Source organism: Piliocolobus tephrosceles, chromosome 11 (genome assembly GCF_002776525.5).
Source record: "Piliocolobus tephrosceles isolate RC106 chromosome 11, ASM277652v3, whole genome shotgun sequence".
Taxonomy (NCBI): domain Eukaryota; kingdom Metazoa; phylum Chordata; class Mammalia; order Primates; family Cercopithecidae; genus Piliocolobus; species Piliocolobus tephrosceles.
Window position 1 is genome coordinate 2,523,034 of NC_045444.1, and position 22,309 is coordinate 2,545,342.

Sequence of the window (22,309 nt, forward strand, 5' to 3'; positions counted from 1 at the left end):
GCTGTTCCCCGGACCCACTACATCCCTTCAGGGCAGCCAGTGCAGGCTTGGTTCTCTCCCCCATTTTGCAGCTGAGGAAACTGGGGGCCAGAAAGGTCAAGTGACTTGTTCAGGATCACACAGCAAATCAACTACCTCTGTTCCCAGAACCCGTTCTGTTTTGTGGCCATGGTTAAGAACAGGGCCTTTGGATAGAAACCTGAATCAGTAATCTTGACTCTGCAACCAACTAGCTGTACAGACTTCGGCAAGTTGTTTGAAGTCAGTTTCTCCCTCTTTAAAACGGAAAAGGATGTTATAGGGTGGTGCTGGGGTCCTTAGCCTGGTACTTTGAAGCACCCCCAAGCAATGACCATTACCATTCCCCAGGAGCCAGCCAGGGCCAGGATGTGCGCAGGGTCTGCCTGACCCAATTCCCTCTCGGAATCCAGGTCCCCACTGGACAGAGGCTGCCCTGGGTCTGGAGCTCCTGGCAGAGGTGCACTGCCTGTCTCTCCTGGGAGTGGGAGTGCACTGAACCTCTCCGGGGGCCATGCCATTGTTTTCTTCTGCCCCAATCTGTTTTGAATAAACCACGTTTTCCTCATCTTGAGCAGTAATCCCCAGCATGAGAGGAATATTGTGAAATGTCAGCCCTTTCTAGAGGAATCTCAGCAACATGTTTTTTAATGTTCAGCATCACATATGGGGACAATAAATACTGAAAATATGTGGAACAGAACAGAATGGAAGCGTGCTTGGCACTCGGCTCTGCTTCCCGCCGGCCCGAGTCTGATTTTTGCATCACAATAAATTAACCAAGGGTAGGAGAGCCCCAGAGGCTCCCTCATGAGCCCCCTGACCCCGGGAACCAGGCTTTGAATTCCCGGGCTCTGGTCTCCAGGCCCATCCCCAGGTGTTCACAGGAGAACTGCATGCTGGTCCCTCACAGGGCCACACCCCACGGGTGTCACCTGCATCAGCGCTCCGCACACCTGCTAAACCCAAGCCATCTCCCTGCCCTGCAGATGCGGTGCTGGGACCCAGGAAAGGGGCGCTGGCTGCTGGTCACAGAGCTGGGGCCGAGCCTGGCTGTGAGGACGCAGTGCCTGGTGCTCTCTTCCTGTGAGGGCACAGGCTTCCAAACTGCCAGAGCTGGGAAGACCTCAATGATAAATTCACCTTGTCCACCCTCCTCATCTCAGAGGAGAGGAGGTGGAGGCCGGGGGAGGGAGGGACTCATGCAAGGTCACATAGCATCCGAGACAGCCCATGTTTTAAGCGAGTCCAGACCCTAATGAGACGCTTGACCTTGGACAAGGCATCTCTGAGCCTCAGTCTCCTTATCTGTAAAATGGGGACGATACTCACCCTTCAGAGCTCCTGAGAGGATTAGGGGAACCATCCACAAGAGGCTCCCAGAACTAAGCCTGCTGGCAGGAGGGTCAGCTTCTCTTCCTTCCCCACCTGCATTCTTGTCTGCAGCACGGGATGTGAATATTTGCCCTGCCTGCCCCGTGGAAAAGCAGATGAGGGAAGGGGATGAGCCTCATCGGTGATAACGCAGCAGCCACCTGCACGTTTGTGTCAGCATCATGGCCGGCTCTCCGAGGCGTCTGGGTCCTGGGCAGTTGGTGTCAGCCAGCTGAACGGGCGGACCAGAAAGACAAATGACCCCAGGGAGGGCCAGCAAGGAGGGCAGGCGAGCTTCTGCTGCTGACTGCATCCAGCCCGGTGGACAGAAGGTCATTCTGGGAGCGTGTGTTCTGCCTTTTAAAGATGCAGAAGCTCAGGTTCAGAGAGGGAAGACACTCACCTGTGACTGTCCAGAGAGGGCACCAACCCCACAAGCAAAACCCAGGCATCCCCAGAGGCCAGGCCTCCCGCCCTGGGGTGTCTTGGTCACCCATTGGTTCTTCCCTGCTGACTCACGCTCCGCAGGCACTGGGGAGGCTGCCCTGCTGCCCACCTCCCTCCATCATCTGTTCCGTGTTGGTCGCCATCTCCTTGGGTCTCTCCGAGAATGCATGCGCTCGCTGATGGAGGGGCAGATCCCAGCCAAGAGAGGACTCGGGTCAGTCTCGACTCTGGCCCTCGCCGCTGGGTGGCCGTGGATCAGTCATTTCGCCACTCAGCTTCTCTTTTTCTTTTCTGCAAGGTAAGGCTAACTCTCCTGCCCAGCACTGTTGGGGCTTGGGATTGATTTATGGGCCATCCCTGGCGGCTAGTAGGTGCTCAATAAATGAGTCACCGCTGCCTTCTGGGATGAGTCTCCAGGCTTTTCTTCCTAATCTGCACTGGCTTCCATCTGTGCAGGGCCTGTTCTGACCTTGTCTCAAGCTCCCCAGGGTGCCCCCACAGCACAATTTCGGTTCCAGCACCCCCCTCTGCCCTGCCCCTCCCCTGCAACAGCTGACTGTCCAAGGCCTTGCATATAAGTGAGTCATCTGTTTTGGTCTGGGTCCTGTTGGGGACACTGCCTCTGTCAACCCCAGGCCAAGTGACCTGGCTCTTCCCCAGCAAATCATGAGAAGCACTCACCTACCCACCCCTCCAGCCAGCCACCCACTTCCCTGCTGGTCCCCTCCTCTGCTCCGTTTCTCTAGCCATTCCTGTTTTTGGGCCTTCACATCCCCCTTTACTTCTCTTCTTCACCGATTCATTCACATCCTGGGCCAGCACAGGGTCTGGCACATAACAGGTGCCCAGTGAAAACGTGTCCACTGATTAGCCCCTCGGCCATGTGTTTGCCCCTTTCCCAATCTTTCATTCAGCAAGCCTTCATTGACCTGCCTCCTGACTGCTCAGGGAATTTTTGGGACTGGATATTGGCACGAGGAGGGGACTGGATATTGGCACGAGGGCATGAAAATGGCCGGAAGAGGGGAGGAGGAGTCCCAGGGCTGGGGGAAAGCAGCAGGGGAGCTGGTTTGACGTGCTGGCTGGCTGGGTGGGAGTGGAGGAAGTGCTGAGCCTCTCAGGGAAGCTCTGCTAGGCAGGGCTGGGATGAACCTGGGAGGGGCAGAGACGGGCTTGTTTAGGATTAGGAACCCCTGACCCTAGGATGAGTGGGGTAGATGGGGCAACAAAGACAGAGAGATGAAGGGCAGGAGAAGGGGCTGGGGGATACCCAGGCAGAGGAGGGGCCTGGAGAGAAGCCCAACATCCTCTCTTCTGGGACAGGATCCAAGGTTTGCTCAGTAGTTAAGGAGAGAGGGCCTTAAAGGGGAGCCACCTGGTGGCAGCATACCCAAATTACCGACTAAGCCCTCACAGGAAATGGTATCTGGAGTGGGAGGCGTCATCCCTGCCACACCTGGGCAGTGCTGAGCAGCTGGACTTCCTCTGAAAGCCTGAAGGGTCAGTGTCCACACAGCCCTCCCTGCTCTTACCTGTGTTACCGCGGAGGCCCGAGGCAGTGAGGGGTGATGGCTATGTTCACAGGGCTCCTGTAAAGCCCTGAAGGGTCTGTCTGGCCCTGAAATCTTCCCCATACTACAAAATGACTACCCTTCAATGCCCCCCACACAGAGCTCCTGGAAACCAGGCCAAGGAGCCCCGGGGCGTGAGTGGGATAGAGTGATGGGGAAATCACGCCAGGGAGGGCGTGCGGGGTTGTAAACGCTTCCACCCTGGACCCCCACTGGGTGGATCCCTTGGGAAGGGCTGTGCCCCAGCACGCACTGAAGGAAAGCAGGAAGGCACGTGGCCCCCGTGTGAGGCGGGGTCCCCTTGGCCAGAGTAGGAACCTTGGTGAGTCAGAACCCAAACCCCATCAAGCCTGCTGCTATTCACAGCCCACTAGAAACTGTGACTGTGATTTCCTTCCCATCAGCATGGTTCCTGGGCTGGGTCTCTGGACAGGCCCTGAGGACATGGGATCCCATCCAGCCAGGCCACAGAGGACAGCGAAACCCTGCAAAGGTGCACGGTCAGTCCAGGCCACGGAAAGCCTCTTGGATCTCCACTTTTTGGCTCAGGTGCCCCCGAAGTCATCTTGGCTCTGTTTGCTCTCTAAGCCTCAGCAGTAATATTAATAAGGATAATAACGACGACGGCTCCCTGGGTTCTGGGCTCTATTCTAAACTCTTCCCCCGTTCAGATTCATGTCATCCTCACAACCACCCCAGCAGGTAGGAACTACTGTAAATCCCGTTTTACAGATTGAGAAGTGGAGGTAATCTGTCTGGGTTATGTACCGCTGCTGTGTGTCAACGCTCCACGCCCAGCACTCTTAAACATGGTGTGGCTGGCCGTGGGGAGTGGGAGCCAGGTGGTGACCCCAGTAGCATTTTCAAACAGTGGCTTTATTTCGCAGGGTGAAAGGCAGGGCACTGGGTAGTAAGATAGCCTGGAGGATGACGAAATGTCATTGGGAGGCTTGGGCCTCGGGGTCCGGCTCTACTTTGGTCCAGTGGTTCCGGAGCAGTGTGGAGCGGGTCCTGCAGGCCCAGAATGGGGCCACTCAGGGGCTTTAAAGCAGGTGGCTCTATGCCCTGGTGACCACCCAGTCCCTCTGCTCTACTCAGAGCCTTCCTCTCCTGGGAAATTTAACAGACAGCTGGGCTTCTCCCCCTCTACAATCCCTCCAGCCCAACAGTCTTCACCCTGGCTCGCCCACACCTCTCAGGTGTTTTCACACGTGATCTCACCCTTGTCCAGACCCAGCCCGGAGACCTGCGTCCCCTCTGCCTTGGTCCCCTTCCTGGGGGCCCCTCCGGTCTCCCTCATCTCCCAGCCCCAGGGCCCCTCTTCACCATCCTTCAGGCCTGTAGAATTATGTCCTGATTCCTTGCCATTCAAAGCCTGCTGTGTTCAGGCCCCAGCCAACTGCATCTCTCCCTGTTTCCACCAAACCAGTGGCAAGTCCACCCTGAGCCCCCTCCCCTATCGCCACGCCAGAGCGAATGCTCTTCCCATTACCCAGAAATTCTCCCTGCTCCATCCTGCACCTTAACTCACTGACACCCTGCCCATCCCTTGAGATCCATTCCAAATGCCCCTCCTCCAGGAGGCCTTCCTTCACTGAGGATTCTGAACCTCTGCTACATCTTTCTAGCTTTCCCAAAGCCTCCCTCATCCTTCAGTAGCTTCTTGAGAAAGAGTATATGGGAGGCACATTTTTGAAAAGTTTTATGATCCACATTTTTATTCTACCCTTATGCTTGATTAATTTACCTGCATACAAAATTTCAAAATTTTGCTCCCCAGTCTTTAAGCAACCATTGTCCAGTGCTACTTTCACCCAATCCTTCATATGCAAAGTATTTTTTTTTTAATCTCTGTACATGTCTCCAATTTAGGAGCTTTTTTGGGGTTCTGGTTGGCTTTTTGGACTTCCTGTTCTTCTATAAACCTCAGTTTCAGCTTTCTCCACAGGGCTAAAGAAATGAGCCTTCTTCTATCTGCATTCAAGCTTCTGAAATTTTGCTGATGCCTCCTCTATCATACTCTTTGTCTTAGCAGATTTTCACCTTTAAACATCTCTTTACTCTCATGCCACGGTGTCTCAAGAGTGGGCAGGGATAAATTCACATGCCCCATTAGCCATATTTGAGACGTCCCTTGGGAGCCAGCTTTGAGGTGCATCCTGGCTACAAAGGCTTGGTACTCTGCTCCCAGGCACCCGAACTGCCCTCTTGGGTCACTTACGTAGGGCTCTGGTCTACATGGTGAATGTTGCTAACCAGGACCAACTACCACAAATGAAGGAGGGCCTGTTTGTGGGTCTGCTGTGAAGTAAGCGGCGTGCTTATTTAAGTGAGGCCCTGGACGACCTGCATCATAGCCGTCCTTGTGGTGAAATGTTGACTGAGGCTGGATCCAGTAGTCAGGGAAAGACAAAAGTCTCAGGCCTGGATGGGTAGGGAATCACTTTGCAATAGGGGAGGAAGGCCTTGTCCACACAAAAGGATGATTCCAATGGACCGTGGATGCAGAAACGTGGCCCTACCCTGTTGTTTCTCAGTAGTAGCCCATGGTCATAGGGGCGGCCAAGGCCTTACTTCTCTTCCTATGCCCTTCTCTGCTCTAAACCCAGCGTGCAGAGGGCAGTCCGCTTCACCCAGAGTCCCTGAGGCAGCTCTATTCCTGGGCAGCCGTCAAGTCACCGAGTGTCTGTTGCGCATTAACTACTGCTAATGTTGCGCATGGTGTGATGGACATCAGGGAACTCCAGGTGTTCCAGGAGTTTCATTCCAGGAGTGCACAGAGGGATGGAGCAGTGGAGCAATGTGTCAATCAGACAATCAGAGAGGGAAGGCAAGGAGGAAGGGGAGAGAAGAAGAGTTATTGCGGCCCCACTTATATTTGGGGTAGACATATAATTTGTAATCCAAAGCGGGGCACTATGAATAACAATGCAGGACCCCAGCCATAACCTGGGCGGTCCCAGGCAAGCTGGGCTGTAGTATAGACTCCCTCCCACTTCAGTACAGGATCTCACGGAAGCCCTAAAACAGTCCTATAATTGGATGGCATTGTCTCCTTGTGAGGGACAGTCTCTCCGAGAGCACAGAGCACAACCTCCCCGGGTTCTGGGCTGTGTGTGGCAGGTTATGTGTGTGAGCTCATGAAGCCGGAGCCGGCACTGGATCTCAGACTGGTATGATTCTGTCTTTTCAGCCTAAAACCTGCCTGTTCAGAGAAGAGGTTGTTTGGCAGGGGTTAGGGTAGGGGGTCGGGGGCCTCATGGAAATAGGGGACTGGAAAGATTGGGAAGATGTTTCGGGCAGCTCAGGTACCCAGCGAGCCTGGGGGCGAGTTCCAGGTCCAGGCTCCTTAGGGCCACAGGGAGCCTCGAGGCCGTGGCCTGCCTGTGCTGGTGGGATCGAGTTAGCAAATCCACATCGTCCTGACCCAGCCATGCTCCCGGGGCCCCACGAGATTTTCACACCTACATACATCTGCACACATGGTCACAGCACAGAGAGTTAGGTCAACACAAGCTATTACAGGTGCGACCCACTTGAAATGTGGATGTCCGCAACTTCACAGATACGACAAGAATACGCACGTGCAGACGTCAACATGCTCTGTACACACACCCGGTCACCCTTCCTTCTGCTTCACGTGCAATGTGTGCACAGGGGCTTCGGGCGAGACTTTCAACAGTTACCATGTGCCTCACCCCCATGACACTCCCAACCTCTCTCCTGGGAGCCCCTGCCCCCCTCTCGAAGGGTGGCAGCCTTGGGCCCCAGCCTTTATGCAAATGCCAAGCCACAGCTCACTCCATCTTTTCTCTCCTCTCTAATTGACTGTTTTCCCTCCTTGCTGGGACTGCGGGAGCCTGGGGTCGGCATTCAGAAGGGCTCTGCCCCCACTGCCCGGCCCCTCCAACCCGAGCTCCCGGCGCTTTTAATCTAGTTACTTTTCCATCAACACACTGGGAGAAAGACACAAAGGGGCATAATCGTATCTGTGGCTGTTGATGTTCAATTAACCACATAACCTTTAGGCGCTCGCTCTCTCTCTTTCTTCCCCCCTCTCACCTCACCCCGCTCCTTCAGGCCAGCTGCCCCTCTGGGCCTGACACTGGCTCAGAAGCCCTCCAACACCCCACACCAACGACCTGGCCTCCTGGCCCCGGGGAGATGCCCCGCCTTTTAGGGAAGGTAAGCCATCAACCCCAATTCCAGCTGCACTCCCCATCTGACCCCTGCCTGCCCTTGCCCTGCCGGTTCCTTCTGCCACCCCTCCGTCCTCCTCCAGGCCTGGAGTGAGGGGTGCCTCTGGGAGCGGGCACCCCGCAAAACTCCGCTTTCTGGACCTTGTCTGCGGCCAGCAGCTGTCATTTGCCCGGCGTTCCGCTTTCTCCACTGTACCATGCTAATTTTTCGAGGGACAATTTTTTGACAATGAGTCCTCCAGCCCGAACAGAAACCCTTTATGGGGCCGGCCCCAGGGAGGCCGCGGCGCTGCCAAGGCAAACAAAGGCTCATTGCTGCCGCGGAACATGCCTGCGCCTTTCAGGGCCGGGTTCGCAGAGCGCGCCGCCTCCAGCCCGCGCCGAGGTAACACCTGGTCCGCCAACTCCTGGCGCCTAATCAAGATATCAATCACGGCGCGGGGGCAGGGGGGCGCACGGGCGGCGAAGGCTCCAGAACCCGGCATGTGCAGGTAGCCGGCAGCCTGGCCGGCCAGGGCTGCTTGGCAGGGAGCGCCGAGATCTGGGGGGAAAGAAATCAAGCCCCGAAGCTGAAGGCTTAATTAGGCTGATATCATCCCGCACAAATGTTCCTCCGAGAGGAAGGCTTCTGGGCACCAAAATTATTTTGTGATTAAAAGCGAAAAGGAAGGAGAAATGATTCGGCCTTCGGAGGAGTTCGGAGGGCTGGGGGAGCCAGCAGGAGGCTGGGGCGCAGCGCAGCGCCGGGGGCGCGGGACCCACCAAGCTCCCCACTCCCGCCCGCCCCCACCGGGACAGAGAGGCGCAAGGGTCCACCGACCCCTGCCACTCGTGGCCTTTCCTGACTGCCCAGAGCTTCCAACAATGTAGAAGAGTGACAGTAAATGTCCGGGTCCCTGCACATAGGTGTTTCTTTAATCTGCACACCAGGCCAGAAAGGCCATGCATGTCGTCGTCATCCCATTTCGTAGATGGGGAAAATTAGCTCCGAGAGGTGACATCCTGTCCGAAGTCCCACGGCTGGTCAGTGGCAAGTGGAGAGTCGCAAGTCTTTCCAAAGGCTCCTGCGCCTGGAAAACGCCGTCCGTGGCGCGGTCGCGGCGCCAGGGGAACGCCTGACAGCCACCTTCTCTCCCTTGACCGCCAGGCTCGGCATCCGGGAAAGTCACTGGGCTTCAGAGAGCAGGAAACCCGGGAGGGCCGAGCCTCCGGCCACGCCTTGTCAGCCCCGGAGCCTCCACCAATCCCGGGCCCGGAAAGACCAGGCCCGTTGCCGGCCCCGCCCAGCACCTGGGCAGGTAGCGCGCGCAGGTGAACCGCAGGCCCGGGTTTCTGGGGCCTCACGCTGCGCGGAGAGGCTGCCCCGCAGTAGCTAGGCAGGCCTGGGCCAGGTCGTGGTTCTGCCACTTACTCGCTGTGCGACCTCTTGTGTCTCACTGTAACGTGGGACAACGGTAGTCCCAGCCTCATGGTGCTCTTTGAGGATGGAATGAGCTCCTGCAAGTCAAGCTCAGCCCAGGGCCGGCTGTGGATGTGCTCAGAAAACTCCAGGTGCAGGTCAGCATTCGCCAGCAGGCCCCGGTGCGCCACACTGATATGCTCACGCAAGGTTGATAAGGGGTTGTGCTCGAGCTTCTTAAGTGCCGCCTGTGCCCTTGGCCATGTTAGTTTTCTCCTGGGACACGCCCCCAGCCTCCCAGGATCTGGCACTGAAGGGGCCCAAAGGGAGACCCCCCGCCTGACCCAGCCTATGGGGGCGTCCATCCTGAGCGGTTGGTGCCCGTGGTGTACCGTTTGTTAAATATTTTGAATATTATTCCTGATCATCTATGTAATAAAATATTTTGCTGTTGGCAAAGACACATATACAGTCTCAGGACCCTAGATCTAGGCAATGTCCTATTCAATCAACCCATCATTCATTCATGACATAAGCTACATATTGAGAGAGCTTTTCGTTATTGATTGATTGAATCACTGATTTCTGAGCATAGTCACTCATAGACTCAGTTATTAATTATGCCACAGTCACTCCTCCTACATACATAAATCCCTTCTCAGGGGTCTGGGTGCACCAGGTGGGCCTTGGGCGGTCTCTCCTTTGAGAACCCCACTGTCTCCTGTGGGGGATGGAGTGTGTGCACCACCACCTCTAAACCAAGAGCAAATGGGTCATTACCAGGAGAGAAAATGGTGTTCAACGAGAGGTGTCAGGCACAAGGAGCAGCAACTGACCTGAGCTTGGAAGGATGGACAGGACAGGGGCACTGGGGTGGGGGACTCTTGTCGGCTTTTGAGCAGGGCAGGACAGATGGTTGGATCTGCATTTTAGCCAGAGCTGAGCTGCCTTGCCTCGGTGCCCACTGGTGAAAGCACATGGGCTTTGGGGCAAAACGATGTTCTAGTTTGATTCCCTGATTAACTTGCTGGGGAGGGGTTGGGCACTCAGGCAAGTTACTGAGCATCTCAGAGTCTCAGGTGTCTCAGCTCTAGAAAGGAACAACAAACCTATTTCTTCCAGTTGTGACTTTCTGTGAGCAAACTCAGCACCAAAAACAGGGCATGAAGCAGGTACTTTGTCACACGATGAGTGCCCAGTAAAAGGCTGTTATTGCTCCAAGAGTTATGGGACCAGAGAACAGAGGATGACATCAAGAGACCCCTTGGGGTCCAATCAGCAGATTGGATGCAGCAAAGAAATGAGACTGCAGTGTGTGAGCTGTCAGGGTGAGGAGGAAGGGAATGGCATTCCCCGGAACAAGGGCGTGTTAGGACAGACAGGTTTATATAGTGTGTTAGTTTGCTGTGGCAAATTACTTCAACATGTAGTGACTGAAAGCAACAATCAACATTTTATATGACTCCCAGTTTCTGTGGGTTAGAAAATTGGAAGCAGCTTAGCTGTGTAGTCCTGGCTTAGGGTCTCTCGTGGGGTTAAATCAAGATGTTGGCCAGGGCTGCGGTCACCTGAAATCCTGACCGAGGCTGGAAGATCAGCTTCTGAGGTGGTGCACTCACACAGCTCCCAAGGCAGTGCTGGGTGTTGGCAGGAGGCCTCAGGTTCTCCCCACTGGGCCTCTCCACGGGGCTGCTTGAGTGTCCTCATGAGATGGCGGCTGGTTCCCCTTGTGAGATCCAGGAGACTCCCTCATACTCACTCGGTCCAGTAAGCCAGATCTGATTCACCGTGAGAGGAGAGTACTCAGCACTGCAGTACAGGAGGCTGGCCACTTTGGAGGCTGGCTACCAGAGATGGCGAGGTAATGGGGTCACTTTCTGATATACAGACTTGGAAGTGTTGCTCAGGGACCCAGACAGGGAAGACAAACAGGCCGTTGGCGATGCCAAAAATAATAACATTATTATGACGAGTGCAACTACTATTAGTGCTGCTGCTGCCACAGAAATAATAATAATGGTAGCCACAGAAAGAGGAGCTGCATGTTTCATCAAATGCTACTCCCATTTTTAGCACCTAACAGGTGCCAGTGGCCATGTTGGGCACTTTATGTGCATCCTCCCATTTCACCCTCACAGTGACCCTTTGAGCTCAGTTTAGTCTCCTCCTGTGCTAGATAAGAAAACTGAGGCTCGCTCTGGCCTTGGGCTCAAGTTCATATAGTAAGAAGGGCGGAGCTGGGGTTAGAACATCAGGAAGGGTTGGAATCAGGGCAGCTCTGGAGACCTGGGCAAGAGGAGCTGTGATCTTTCCCATCCAGCAAGGCCATCAAGTACCTGATGCTTGGTTTCACATTTCTGTGACAAAGAATCTGATTGGTCCATGCTTGGTTTCGCATTTCTGTGACAAAGAATCTGATTGGTCCAGTCTGAGTCAAGTGCATTCTCCAAGACCAATGAACGACGGCCAGAACACTAAATGCAGCAGGGCAGTGATGCTGTGTGCTGGGCATGTGCATGCCTGTGTGTGTGTGGTGTGTGTGGTGTGAACTCCCAAAGGAATCATCATGAGCTAGGCTTCCATCCCCAAAGGAGTCAACTAGAGCAGGGGTCAGCACACTTTGTAAAGGGCCAGTTTGTGGCTGTTTTTGTCTTTGTGGGCCATGTGGTCTCTCTCAAAACAACTCACCTCTGCCTTTGTAGCACCAGAGCAGCCAAAGACCACAGACATCCACCAGAGAAAAAGAGCGTGACTGTGTCCCAATAAAACTTCATTTTTAAAAACAGGCAGGGGGCTGGATTTGGCTTGGGAGCCATAGTTTGGCAATCCCTGAACTGAGTGCTAAAATTGTTCCCCGGTTGTTATTTTAATTTTAATTTTAATTTTTGAGATGGAGTCTTGCCTCTTCCCCAGGCTAGAGCGCAGTGGTGCGATCTCAGCTCACTGCAACCTCCTCCTCCCGGGTTCCACCTCAGCCTACACAGTAACTGGGATTGCAGGTGTGCACCACAACACCCGGCTAATTTTGTATTTTTAGTAGAGATACGGTTTCACCATGTTGGCCAGGCTGGTCTTGAACTCCTGATCTTAAGTAATCTGCCCTCCTCGGTCTCCCAAAATGCTGGGATTACAGGCATGAGCCACCGCACCCGGCCCCTAGTTGTTTTAAAATCTTCCTTTCCTGTCTGTGGTGGACATGACACGTGTCACCAAGAGCCTTGCCTCTGCCATAGAAGGCCTTGCTGCCGAGCTACAGGGAGTAAGGCCAGCATACAGCTCGAGCTGTCAATTTCCCAGGAGGCCTCCACTGTGGAGGGCCACCTCATCCAACGCCACAGCCTTGCTGGGCCTGCCAGCAACAGGTTGCAGTAGTGTGCCTGGAGGCTCAGCTGTTTTGGTCCGGAGCTCCCCACTGGTCATCCTGGTACATCGTCCACCTCTGTCCAACCCCGTTTTTACCATCAAACATGCATTTCTTAGACAAAATGGGGAAAATAACCCCAATCTTGTAATATGGTACATTAATTGATAAATACCACACAAGCGTCGTGTAAAGACTAGCTGCTTTCAGGGACTGGGGGAGGAAGAGGTCTCGAAGGGCCAAAGTAGTCAGGGATGGTTTCGTAGAAGAAGGGCATGGGAGCTGCCTGTTGAGGATTTCTTCCTGAGTTAATTTGCTGTGCCAGGTGGGCTGGCACTGGGTGGGCAGGGTGGCTGGGGCAGTCAGTCTTAATGAGAGGGGTGGCCATGTGGGCAGATACTCCTGCAGAGATGAGAAGGCCAAGCTGGCCTGAAAGAAGGGCCTGTTTCAAGAGGGAAACAGGTAGAGTGTGCACAGGGAAAGTGAGGGGCTTGTCCCAGCTCAGGGCATAGTTCTGGGAGGGGCCTGGCAATGGCTTTGCCCACATCTCAAAATTCTGCACATTTCCACCACGAGTGAGGTCTTGGTGGCTGAGAATCTTCTACCCTTGGGTCTTCAGTTCTGTGTGCGTTTCTGGGCTTCTGGCTTTGTGGTGTCAGTGGGATCGGTTTGGGAAAACAACAGACAAAAGCAAACCCCGGCACACTACCCTCCCCCATCATTCTTGGTCATTCAGCCCCTGCCAGGGAACCCAGCCATGGCTACTGCTTCAAAGAGAGGTGACACACCTGCACACTCACCAGGGATGCTGTCACAGGGGCCATGGCATAAAATGCAAACCAGTTACCCTGAAAGGGTGCTTTCAGAAAGGCTCTGCCAAGCAAGGGGTGATGTGGAAGGATGGACAGGATTTCCAAGGCAGGCAGGTGGGGTCACCTTGGACAGAAGAGTGGCCAGCCTCGGACCTGCCAGGCAGTGGGGGCAGCTGTGTGACCAGCCTGCTTTTGACCTTTGGGAAGGGCACTGCAGAAGATGAAGCTGGAAGACCAGGTTAGCACCAGGTCACACCAGCCTGGCCACCATGCGGAGGGCCCCAGATGTGTTTCCTGCTGGAGCCTGAGCCCCTGAGCTGTCAAAGAGGCAGCTGGGGTCACACCCAGGGACAGTAGTAGCCACAGAAAGAGAAGCTGCATGTTGCATTGTGCACATTTTATAAATGTGGAAAATGAATCCAGAGGGGAGAGGAAGCCGCTTCAGGCCATGCAGCCAGGTGGTAGCCAGGCCACTTCTGCCTCAGGTTGTGTGGGCCCCAAGTCCTTGGCTCTGCAGTGTTGGGACTCCCAGCTCTGCAGCTTGGGACTTTCAGAGCAGCACCCTCCAATCACACGGGAACAGGGACAGTCTGCCCTTGCCCCAAATTCTCTGGGTTCAGGCACACCTGAGGGCCTAAGACATCTGTCCCAAGATCGTCATACCCCTGATTCACGTATTGTCCCATTGCATACCATTTCAATTGCACAGTCAAGTGGGGGCGGGGGGAGGGACATTTGGCAACAATCCATTATTCAACAGAGGGTTACTAAGTGCAGGTGTGTGACAGGTGATGGATTCTGTGGTGAGCGGGACAGATGCAGTGGACCACAAAGCCCTACACTTGGAGAACCCTTGGCCCTGGTATTTCTTCTCCTTAAAATTACCCAGAGGTAATAGTCATAGCTATGAAGTGACATCAGAAAGAACCAGCCTATACTGGAAGTGCCAGCAGAGCAGGGCTATCCCCCAAAAGCAAGAAATACATTTGAAAATTAATGTAATACCTCAAGCAAAGCAGAAAAACCCTTGTATTTAATAGTGCACCTTGTTGCGAGACTGTACCAAATAATTGCAGTGCTTGGAGGCCCCTTGGTTCTTAATCTGGCTCCGAGGAGGACCGCAAGGATGCAGCTACAACCGTGGCTGGGGAGTATTGTGTAAAATAATGAAAATTAGAAACGACTCCAATGCCCAGCAAGGGGGATTGATTAGCTACCTCAGGGGATGTTGTATGATTTCACTCTGGGTAATTGCTAGAAAACATGAGGAATACTTAAAGGCTTAGGGGAATAGTATCACACAGAGCTGCCTCGGCTTAGCAGGTATCAAAACAGTGCTTAATATAATCCGCTTTGGTGTTCGTTTATTTGTTTGTTTTTTAAAGTATAGAGGCATAGAAAAGCCTGAAAGAAAAGATCCCAGAATGTGAGAAGCAGACATCTAGAGCTGGTGGAATTACAGGTGATGCCTATTAGACGATACTATATTATATTTTTGCTTTTATGCATTTTCCAAATTTTCTTTAACGAGTCTATGTTACTTTGGAAATGAATTATAAACTTCAAATGTGTCACGTAGAGCAGCAGCCCAGCATTTGCTGAGCTCTCTGGAGCGGATCAGGTGGGGTCCTGACCTGCAGGAACTCCCAGCCTGGTGCCGTGGGCCAGGCAGGGCCCAGCCATAAAAACAGAACTGCTCACAGTCCTTCCTCGCGTGAGAGCCCCTGGCGAAGGCATTGGGATTCCCAGTATGAGGTGCCCCTCAAGGGAAAAGGAAGGAAAACATGAAACCGAAAACTGCCTGAGTTGGTTATGAACACAAACGCATGAGGCTGCAGCCCCAGCCGGCGGGTTTGCACACCTGATTGCTGCCCACTCACCTGCCCAGGGGAGCTCTGGGCACCACGCCAGGCCCCCTGCAGCCAGACTGCAGTCATGGTTGGTAGTTCCACCCCCGCATCCCTGATGCAGCAGGCCCGAGGGAGGTTCCTAGGAAAGCCATGGCACACCCAGGCTGGGATCTGGAGGATGTGGAATCCAGCAGGAGGAAGCGAAGGCAGGGAGGCGAGGGGCCAGTCCAAGGCCTCAGCGCTGGGCTAGCACAGCTCAGAGCACCAGCCACCCATTCTCCGCTGCTCACCAACCTTCATTTATCCTTGGAGTCTCAGATAGTGCCTTTGAGACGTGATGTTTACGTCGTCATCATAATTAGTGTTCACCGAGGGCCTCCCCGACTTCAGATCCCTGGCATGCAGCCTTCCCTCCTGAGGCCTCCTGGCCAGCAGCAAGGAGCCCTGGCTGGTCTCTTCATGTGGAGCTGTCGGGTAAAGGCACTTAGACTGCAGCCCCAAATTGGCTCCTCTTCATGCCTGCCTTGGTTTCAAGCTGAAGTCCTTGATGCAAGAAGGTGGCAGAAGAAAGGGGCTGAATTTTAGATCAAGTCCAAAGAATTGTTACGGACTAGTTGCTGTATGCCCACTGTTATTACAGATACCTGGTAGAATTCAGGGGAGTGATTTAATAGGAGAAACTTTTGGAAAATAATGCAGGATTGTGTATAATCGGGGGGTGGAATGTGTGTGTGTGGTTTGTGTGTGTGTGTGTGTGTGTGTGTGTGTGTGGAGTATCAGTATCTAATACCTGTTATGATCAGCTAGGAGGGCTTCCTGAAGGAGTTGGGCTTAAAGTGTGACATGATTGAGAAAGGCAGGGGAGGCCTGGTCAAGCAGGCAGATTGGTGAATGCCATGTGGGAGGCCAAGGAGGTTGAAGCAGGCCGAGAAAGGCAGGGCCCGTGTGAGGCCATGGATGCTCTGGGAAGGGCGTGGGGTTTTGGGGTCAGGCAGACCCTGTTCCCATCCCTGCTCTGCCCATTGTCAGCTCTGTGATCTTGGCCAAGTTTCCGGGCATCTCTGAGCCATATTTCACTCATCTGCCAAATGAAGCTGGTGACCTGGAGAAAGCCCCTGTCCCTGTGTGGTTCAGAGCAGGACCCTTCTCCCAGAGCCTGCCGGGTCCAGGAGTCTAGAATTGGTGCCCAAGACCTGCAAGGAAGTAGCAAGTGGAGCCGGGAAACGAGTGCTCGGAGTGAGATGAATGAGTGCACGGGAGTGAGTCTGCATGACCTGGATCACTTTCCAGTTGTGAATTCAGGGAGGCAGACGGCAGGGTGTCCCCTGCCCAGCTGATGATGTCACGTAGGCAAGTGTTCAGCACTCCAAGTTCATGCTCACGGGCCCCAGGGCCTCCTTCACCTTCGTTCCCGTCTTCCCTCCCTCCCACCTGATTCACAGCAAACCTGTGCAGGAGTGGGTTTGGATCCCCCCAGACCCTCTGGGGCTTGCCGTCTGGTCAGGATGCTGCTCTCAGCCAGCAGAGGCCTCCAAGGTGCCTCGTTCCTGCGGAAGTTGCTCCATCCAGCCCATCAACGTGGTCGGGATGATCTCTTCTCTTGCCATTCCTCTTGCTTAGTGTATATTCCACAGCTGGTGTCCTGTCACTTGAATTCCAGGTTTTAAAATATTGCTTCCAGCCGGGCACAGTGGTTCATACCTGTGATCCCAGCACTTTCGGAAGCTGAGGTGGGAGGATTACTTGAGCCCAGGAGTTTGAGACCAGCGAGGTGAGACCCTATCTCTACAAAAAAATTAAAACAATTAGCTGGGCATGGTGGTGCGTGCCTGTGGTCTCAACTACGTGGGAGGCTGAGGCAGAAGGATTGCTTGAGCCCAGGAGTTTGAGGCTGAATGAGACCCTGTCTCAAAAAAAATTGTTTCAGTTTCATTATCTGTAAAATAATATTCAACTCAGTTATCAGGGAGCCCAACAGGGATTTGTAGAGTTCACCACCTGGTGAGTCCTCTGGGACATTTGAGGCCTGAAGGGATGTGGGGAGGACTCCGGTTTAAAAGCCAGGTGGATATAGAGGTAGAGTCAGGGTGTGGGGGGCTTGGCGGGACACAGGGTACTACGGGAGCATGTGGGGACAGCACTCTGGTGTGGACATTGCAACACTCACGGCAAAGGGGTCTGCATGAGGGGTGGACAAAGACCCTTGATGAGGAGTCTAAGTGGAGGAACAGGGCAGGTGTGCTGCTGAGGGCTGGGGACTCCCTGAGTTACTGCGACAGCGGGCAGCAGGCTGAGGTCTTCAGGCACGCAGAGGCAGCTCAGAACCATTCTGTCTTGGCCCTCAGTGCCAGCAGGGTGTCACCAGTGAGGCTGGAGGCTGTTCAGCTTGTGTGGGTCAGAGAGCCATGAGATGATGCACCAGCCAATGGTAGCTCCCATTTCTGAAAATCTGCCTGGTTCTGGAATGTGTGAAGTCTCTGTGGCCTGTGTGGAAATTACTCCAGGCTACAAGAGAGAGTCTTTAGATGGTGTTGGGCCCAAGCCTGGGATCCTCAGGGAAGTGACCCATCTGACTCTTGGCAGCAAGAACCTGAATAGTATGAGGCTCCTGGCCTCCAGAAGGAGGGGCCTGGAAGAAAATAGGGAGAAAACGGCAAAGAATAGAATGTGGGGAGACTTGGAGTTTCTGGGAAAGCAGGCCTGCTCAGCAGGGCTAGCGTGGTCCTGGAAGATGGGGAAGAAGGGAAGGTTCTATTGTGTTGCTACTGTTTGGAACTAACTTGAACGTTCGTATCATTAGTCCAATCCTGCAAAAAACACATTGCCCAAGGCCATAGAAGGGGATTTGGGCAATGGGGTTCAGGGCGCCATGGCTGGAATTCCAGCAGAGAATTGTCCTCTGTCCCCCAGTGGCCTCCTGGCAGGGCAGCACAGAAGGCCTGTGGACCTCAGTGTTGGTCAGAAATGAGATTCTGGATAGAAAGGGGCCTGGGAGCCCCGCACCAGGACAAGAAGAGCTTCTCCCCACTTTCACTCCATCCCCACTGCCCAGGCAGGCGCAAGGGCCCTCTCTGAAGCAGGAAGTACTCTTCAGCGCACAGAGCCAAGCCCAGCTCCACAGGTGCCAGGTCAGGGCGCGTTCTCCACCAGCAGCTGAGCTGTAGCACACAGGGGCGCCCTCCAGGACTGGAGGTCGGCTGGCAGTGCCACAAAGCTGAGCTCCCCCCGCCACCTCCTGCATAGGAAGGAGCCAGTACCTCCCAAACACGGCAGGTACAGATGTCAGGGCCACAGCCAGCATGAGAGGGACAGTGCTTCAATCGCACCCTGCCTCGAAGAGTGAGGGTGGCACTTTATTTGGATGAGATCTGCTTTTGACCGCAGATGTGTGTAGCTGGGCTCTTGCCCCTGTATGTAAATTTTGTAATTTTCTCATTAACTTCTTGCCTCTTCCGATGTGGGGCTGCCTCTTCAGGCCCTGCAGGTCTAAGGAAAAGAGGAAGAGAGGATATGTTCACTGCTGTATTTCTAATATAAAACAGTGCTTGGTGGGTGATTTGAATGAATGAAGTCACAGCCCAAGCTGGCCGTGGAGGATTCGGTTTACAGGTCGGCTCCCCGCTCCCCTGGGTTAAGAATTGTTCTTGCATTCATTAGAGGGAGGGAAAAAGAGTGTCTGAAAAGACAGCCTCTCTTCCCCCCTTACCAGATCATTGCACTTTACTGTGACTTTGTTTAGCATGGAGCTCTAAACTCGGGGGTATTCAATCCCGCCGTCCTTTTTCTAGAAGGTCCAGAGACAAAGGTGACACAATCACGATTGTGCAGCAAGTGAGTGAAGCCCTGGGCTTTCTTGTGGGCATTTGGAGGGTGCAGGGCAGCATGGGTCCCAGCTGCCTGCTGGGATAGGGGCTGGAAAGCTGTGAGCCAGGCGGCCCTGGCCTCACTTGGCTGTAAGGTTTGAGACGGGGAGTCAGCAAGTCACAGTGAGGAAGGTGAAGTGGGGCCCTCCTGTGGAGACCCCTTCACCCTCCACTCCCACCCCCACCCCTAGCCAATGCCTCCTTCTCTACATGAGTGTTCGGGCCAGTCACAGTGATCTTTGAGTGCGTCCTGCTGGGGGGACAGGGTCTGCACTGGATGTTGAGCTTCCTGTGAGCGGTCCTGGATCTTACCTCCTCTGAGTCCCCCACCCTCATCCCACATGCCTGGCCCCAGGCAGGGGCTGTGGAATCAATGAATCAATGAATGAATGCACGCATGGATTGTCTTTGGTGGAGAATGGGGACAATTCACAGACCGGCATTTACAGATGACTGAGCAGGTGGTCACCGTGGCCCTAGGCACATAACCACGTCCCGTTAATGACAAAGCTTCCACCTCACATCACAACATGTGCGGCAGTTCAGAAGATCATGTGGCAGCCCATGTTCTTTCAACACAAGAGTCTGTCCCACTGCTTACTGGAAAGCTTTCAGACGTGGCTTGTCCATAGCTGTGTGAATTAGGCCATGAGGCCACAGCAACTGTACCAGGGTATCAGTCAAGCTTAGAGTCTGTCTGGGCCCACATACAGGGGGTGGCCTGAATGTGGCTCTGATGAGGCATGGCATCTTCACTGCAGGTGACGAGTCACCCTGGGGCCCTGGCCAAGAGGAAATTCCTCAACCCCACCAAGTCATAGTAGGAGACCTGAAAATAGCCAACATGATCTGCTGCAAGGAATTCCGCTTGGCCAGGGTGGAGAAGATAGCCAGAAGATAGCGGGAAAAGCAGGGTTTCTGCAGAGAAGCTTCTATCCTCGCTGTGCCCCATCCCTCCACCTCAGCTCCACTGCTGCACTTGGGCCACAAGGATGGTTGTCAGAGGAGACACAGCCAGGGTCAAATCTAGTCTCCCTGGTTTGAGACGAGCCTGGGTAACATGGTGAAACCACGTCTCCACAAAAATACAAAAATGAGCCAGGTGTGGTGGTGCACCTGTAGTCCTGGTTACTCAGGAGGCTGAGATGAGAGGATTGCTTGAGCCCAGGGGTTGGAGATCATGCCACTGCACTCCAGTCTGGGTGATGGACAGAGGCCCTGTCTCGAAAACAAACAAAAAACAACAGACAGGTGGGCAAAGAAGATAAGCAGTTGGCAAATAAGCACACAAAAAGATGATCAACATAATGAGTTGTCAGAGATATGTAAATTACTATCACAATGAGATACCACTACACCCCTGTGAGGATACCTGAAATACACGAGCAAACCTGACCATACTGAGGGCTGACAAGAATGTGAAACAATTGGCTCTCTCATACATTACCAGGAGGACCGCAGAAAGGTACAACCACTTTGGAAGATAGCTTGAAAGCTTCTTAAAAAACAAAACAAAACACACCATATGATCCAGTCATTTCACTTCTAGATATTTGCCCAAGTAAAATGACTTATGTCCACACAAAAACCTGCATGTGAGCATTTACCGCAGCTGTATTCATAATCAACAAAAACTGGGAACAATCCAGAGGCCCTTCAAAAGGAGACAGAGAAGCAAACCCTGGCACATCCATAGGATGGCATGCTACTCAGCAACAGGAAGGAAGAAACTGATGATTCACAAAACAACAAGGATGAATCTTACATGCATTTTGCTAAGTGAATGAAGCCAGAAAGAAAAGACAACATATTGTATGACTCCATTTATATGACATCCTGCAAAAGATAAAACCAGTGGACTACAAAGAAAATCAGTGGTTGCCAGAGTCGGGAGAAAGGGCTGACTACAAAGGAGCCTGGCGAGGGAAGTTTGAGGGTGATGGAGCTGTTCTGTTTGATGCGGTGGGGGTTGGATGCATGACTGTGAGTACGTGCTAAAACCTACAGAACTATATGCCACTGAGAGTGAATTTTACACTATGCAAACTAAAAAAAAAACCTACAGTGTGGGGGTGGGGGAGCCAAAATGGAATGCAGATGTGACCAGTGAATCACGCTTTATCACAAGTGAGTAACACCGAAGGAGGTGAGGAACGAGGAGGCAGCCTCAGTAACGTTGGAAAAGAGTGTTTTGTTTGGCAACTGTAAGGCTAAGTAAAAAAGGACTGTTCACAAACATTGCCTTCTAGCTGGTAAATTTGTTTCTCACAGGGGTACAAATTAGTATTCTGAAACTACTGTACATGTATGCTAGGGTTGAACAAATAAGTAAAACTATTGTAGATATTGGAAGCCAGGTGTCTCATTTCAGAGAAAGAACCTACAAATAATCAAAAGGAAAATGCTATAATGAACCCTGTGATGTTGGATTGGAGAATGAATTCTGTACACACACACACACACACACACACACACAGAGAGACAGAAATAAATGTAAACACATGTGTATATGTGGGTTAGTGTACAAACATGTGTTTCCTAACTCTGTCCGCTATGAGGTCCTAGAAGCAATTGCAATGAGCACATGTAGCACACAGGACTTGGCTTCTAAATTGAATTCTCCAGTAAAAGGAACCAGGGCTCCTTGAAGAAGTGGTTGACTTCAGGGTTGAGGCAGAAAAAATATAATGCTGAAAAAAAAAAAAAGAGTGCATATAAAAATAACACAGGAGACAGGAGGGCCTTGAGACCCTCCTGCAGAGGAAAATGGGGTAGAGGCACTCACCCAATTCCTCCTGCTAAGTATAACAAAAAACCCCGGACATGGTATGTAAACCTCCCAAAGTGCTGGGATTAGAGGCGTGAGCCACTGCGCCTGGTCTCTTTCATGAGTATTGAAAGGACTGTTGTTTTAAAATATGGGTGATATTATTACTCAGGTATAGTGAGGCCAGGAAATCAGGAGATGACAGCCACTAAAAAGATTATGACTCACGGTTCTCAGGAGGACGGTGTGCCATACGGGGCCACACAGGGAAGCACCAGGGCCAGGCAGGAGGTAGAGGAAGTGAGGGGGAAGCATGGCAGGAATCTTTATCTATATCTTTATTTAGAGACAGGGTCTCACTTGGTTGCCCAGGCTGGAGCGCAGTGGTACAATCACAGCTCCCTGCAGCCTCAAACTCCTGGGCTCAAGTGATCCTCCCACCTCTGCCTCCTGGGTAACATAAGAGGATTCTGAAATGTGGAGAGAAGGTGGCAGACTGGCCAGGGACCTCTGGATGACGTGGTGGTAAGTCCCATGGTTTTATTTTTGCCTCATATATCTCAGGCGTGGAGATAAAGAGCCCTCCAACCCAGAAACCCTAACTGGCACAGTCAAAAAACAAAACAAAACAAAACAAAACAAAACAAA

At 53.1% G+C, this 22,309-nt stretch overlaps 1 pseudogene; it reads right to left on the reverse strand.

Annotated features, from left to right (window-relative positions):
- Positions 1 to 4,348: 4,348 nt before the first annotated feature.
- LOC111521682 overlaps positions 4,349 to 22,309 on the reverse strand; it is a 28,271-nt pseudogene continuing 10,310 nt past the window's right edge.